This window comes from Sesamum indicum, linkage group LG8 (genome assembly GCF_000512975.1).
Source record: "Sesamum indicum cultivar Zhongzhi No. 13 linkage group LG8, S_indicum_v1.0, whole genome shotgun sequence".
Lineage (NCBI taxonomy): Eukaryota > Viridiplantae > Streptophyta > Magnoliopsida > Lamiales > Pedaliaceae > Sesamum > Sesamum indicum.
The window spans coordinates 5,163,221-5,167,775 of NC_026152.1; positions in this window are offsets into that span (position 1 = coordinate 5,163,221).

Consider the following 4,555-nt stretch of genomic DNA (forward strand, 5'->3'; position numbering starts at 1 on the left):
TGGGGGGGGGGGGGGGGGGGGGGGGCGGCGTGGGGGGAATTGGGGTATTGTTTATATATTAAATGCTCTTGTTCGAAAAGCCATTATAAAATAAATAAACTATATACTTTAGACACTTAAACGAAAACATTTCAACACCCAAAATATGTCGTTTGAATTTAGGCGCCTATTCATCTATTCTAAAATTCGTTTCAAAATGAATTACAAAAATTATAAATGCATGATGCGTGCGATTTTAGCAAGTTTAGAAGTTTTTAAATCTCGATATTGAATTTAGGCTAATTGGGTGAAAGCTCTTGAGAAAGAGAAAAATGTTAGCACTCTGATGCTTAAGTTAATTCGGGATTTAAGAATAGATGAATATAAAAATAAATTGTGACGAGAAATTATGATAAAAGTGAGAATTCCGTATGTAAGAGCATGAAATTAGAGGAGTAAAGTATCAGCAAGAGGGGTTCTTGAGTGTGGAAGGGGAAGCTTGCTGAGGGGTACCTCCCCTATTTATAGAGGAGGAGTTCCCCTGTAACAGGAGTCCTGCTGAGAATCCGCATGGCCAGCGAGAAAGGCGGGATTCGTGGATAAGGTTCATCCTTATCCGTTTCTTAAGTAGCAATTCTTCAGATGAAGGGGAACTCCTTCTTCGTGCAGACTCCTATTTGGTAAGGAGTCCTTTCAAGCTGAAGAGTCCAACCTATTGAGCTCACTTTTGTTCCTACAAGCTAGCTTTAAAGGCCTCTGGTCTGGGCTTCCTTCTTGTGCCATATTTGACAAGGTACGCTCCCCTCCTTAGCTGGAATTTGGTGTCGGGGGGCGTCCTCTTAGGTTGAACCTAGTGGGCCTCCGCTTTGGGCCTAACCAGATTGTAAGATGTCCCCTTCTTGGGTTAAGCATAGCGACTTGGGTGGGTTGACTCTCTCTTAGGCTGGCGGGCTTATATCTGGGCCTAGCACTTCTACTTGGGCCAATCTTTTTTGGGTCATACCTATCATTTAGTTTTCCCTACTCTAAAGAGGAAGGATGCCTCTTTAATCTTTAGAGTAGGAGATCCTACTTCATTGAAAGGGAGGACTCGTCTTCATTCATGAGGGAGGAGGGTATCCCCTCATTCTCTGAATGGAAAGCCTTGGTATCTTTGGGAAGGGGGGACCTTCCTATCGTAGTCGGGCGTCTATCCATCTGTCCATCTGCTGGAGTTTCGTCCCCTTGGGAGTCGAGGTAACAGCTTTTGACAGGTTGATCTGACGGCTGTAATGATGGCGTGGAGGGAGCGTTCTTCGGATAACTGCCACTCGCACGTCCGTTAGCCTCTTCTCCACATGCTTGGTAACTGCCCTCTAATGAGGCGACTACCAAAGATGTGGGTTAAAATCTTTTTCCTCAGAAACCTCTCGAATCTCTCTTCTTCTCCCTCAAAAAGGTTCTCCTCTAAAGCATCAGGGTCTCCATCTAGCCTTCGTGTTCCTCTATAAGTATATCTTTTTTCTTCTTCAGAGTTTCGTCGTTTTTTCTAAAATAAAGTCTCCTCTATTGAGTCTGTACATTTTCTTAGGGAGGCCTTCCTAAGCGATGATCCCTCAAAGGCCACCTCCAAGAGGGCGGACACTGTCCCGCCTCGTTTTGGGAGGGGATTGAGGAGGAGCTTAAGGTAGGCCATTGCTGCTGCTCGTCACTTTATTGATGAAGATACTGATGAGGAGGAAGAAGAGGGGGAAAATGAAGGGGAGGGCCTGCTCTTCCTCGGAAGAGGAGAGGGTGAGGCCTTCGCAAGAAGAGGCCAAGACGTCGAAGTCCTCTTCTGCGGGTAGACCTTCTGAGTTTTTCCCAAAAGAAGTCCCTCCAGCGGAGGAGGAGAAGGTTCCTCAGTCACCCTCGAACTTGGGGCCTTCCATCTTATGTATCTCCTCCATAAATCAACTCCTCTAGGAGTGTCATATCTCGCCTGAGTTTATTGTGTATACACCATCACCTGTGAGTCGTCTATTTTTTCCTCCCCTTAACTGTTTATGCTTTTTCGCTGCCCAGTCGAGGTCAGTTCTTCGCTTCCCCGTTCCTTTATTTTATTCTGAAGTTGCCTATATTTTTCAAGTTCCCTTGAATAAGCTAGTTCTGAATTCTTTTAAAATTTTAGCTTGGTTCTTTATAGTTCTCGTTTTCATGGTTACCCTGTGACTACTCATGTGTTTGCTTCGTGTTATCGCCTTAAGAGGACTGAGAAGGAGTTCTTCTGCTTTATCCCCCGCCCTGGAGTATCCTTCTTGCACCTCCCTTATGCTCCCAACCATTAGAAAGTTAGTTATTTCTTTATCCTTCCTCCCTATACTTGGTCTTTTCTATGACAATGGATCTTTGAGGCCCCTCCTCCCGCGCATGCAGGATCAAGGATGGTGGCCTTGTCCTCCTTGCTGGAAGAGCTGAATGCCTCCCTTATGATTGCCGGTCTTTAATAGATGAGAGGTTACTGGTGCATTTCAGGGTGGCTCCATGACAGAGCCTTTGAGGGATTCCTTGGGTATTTTCTAGTTTTCGCTTGTTGTTGCTCCCCATTTCCCGTTTCTTGGAGTATTGATTCTTATAGTGTGATTTTTTGCAGAGAACATCATGTTTAGCAACCTGATGAGAGGTCATTTGATGCAGGGTTGTTCTGGAGGGACCCCTACTATCAAGTCCTCTAAGGGGGCCCCGCTTCCAGTGACTCGAAAGGTAAACGCCCCTTTATCCCCTGGTTCCATAGCGGGAAGCTCCTCGAAAAAATCTCGTATCGGCTCTATGGGGACACCTCCTTCTTGCACCTCTTATGTGCCACTGCCTGTTCCTCATTCCTAGGAGGAAATGGACATCCCCCCCAGTCTTCCCGTGCACCCTCTGCCTGTCTCTATAGACGCCATTTGCTGGAACAGGACAATGGGAAAGCGACTCTGGTGGCAGATTTGAGGAGGGGGACCTTGTCATTATAGGATAAGCAACTGTTTTCCCTCTCTCTTGGGAAGAGCTAGAGGGATTGGGGGCCCTCTACCTCTTCAAGGTATCTTTTTGTCTATGTCTTTCATATATTGTCTGTATATTCCTTTTTGATGATTTGTGTTTTTCATAGGCGGCCTCAATCTATGAAAAGTGCTCCTCTAGACTTCAAGCAACCCCTCCTGTTCCTTCTAGTGACGCTCAGACGCGCAAACTAGAGGATAGGTTGGAGCATTTGGGGAATGAAAATGCTAAGTTGAGGGAGACTAAGGAAGTAACAAGGCGCTATCAACAATTGGAGAGGGAAGTAAGTAAGCTAAGGAAGGAGGCGGCCGACCATGAGGGTGCTCTGAAGAAAGTAGTGGAGAAGGCGGTGACGGACTTCCCCTATTCTGAAGAGGGAAAAAAATACTTGGAGGCTTACTGAGAGAGCCGCTTGAAAGATTTCAGGGGGTCCCTAGAGTAGCAACAGGAGGTAGCTAAGATAGCGGGGCCTTTCTTCGAGTACGGCTTCTCGGCCTGCAAAGAGCAGTTTCAAGCTCAAGGTTACCCCCCTGCAGGAGAGGAGCCCTCCGTCCTTGATCTTGCTACCGCCTTGTACAACACACCTGATCCTTTTGCCGAACCCTCCGTCCAAGGAGAGGGAGCCCTGCCCCCAGACTCAAGTTAGTTTCCTTCTTCATCTTCTGCTCGTATCTTGTTCTATTTTTATAGTGATCTTCGTAATATCTCGCAGAAGGAGATCTGGACAATCTAATGTGGGAGGCCGAGGCAGAAGTGAAGAGCCCCCTATATGAAGCCGCAATTGATGCCACAACAGAGAATCTTCAGAGAGAAGGTACTTCTGGAGAGAAGGGAGAGGGGTCTCCAAAAGCCAATAACACAGCTCCTCCTGCCGCCCCCTAACTTGATTGTTGGTCTAGACGAAAAATAATTTTATTTCCTTGCTTTGCTTGCTATCCCCGATGCGAAATTGGGATGAAACAAATTTAATTTTTCTGCTCCTGTAGGGATATTTTTAATTCACCCCTTGCCATATTTTTAGGCCAGGGGCCTGGTAATGCGACTTGACTGGTTTCTGCTTTCATACTTGTTGTTCATCTTGAGGAATGAGGTTGTGTTCTTGGTGTGTTGATATTGCAGGTTTTGTTATGATGAGGGTCATTCCTCACGTTTTTTGAGGGAGGTCACCAAAACTATTCATACTATTCATTTACACAAACTATTCATATTTTTGAAAAATTGCATATTATAATTAAAAGGCTAAAATGCATAAAACTCCCATCTATTTTAATAATAGGTAAAAAATCCTCACTGTTTTGTTACATATAGTTCAATTGCCCGCCTCTTTCCGTTAAATCTAACTAACAGCGTTAATTTTTTAAAAAATGACGTAATACCCTTACTTCAAATATATTATTTTTTATTTTAATAACCATTGGATTTGTATTGATTATGCCTAAACAGTCAGATCTAATCAATTAATCATGACCGTTAAATCTTAAATTTATAAAAAAAATCAAGAGTTGGTATTTTATTGATTAAAAATATATATTATAAAAAAATTATTTGAAAAAAAAAACAAAATTAATCCCCA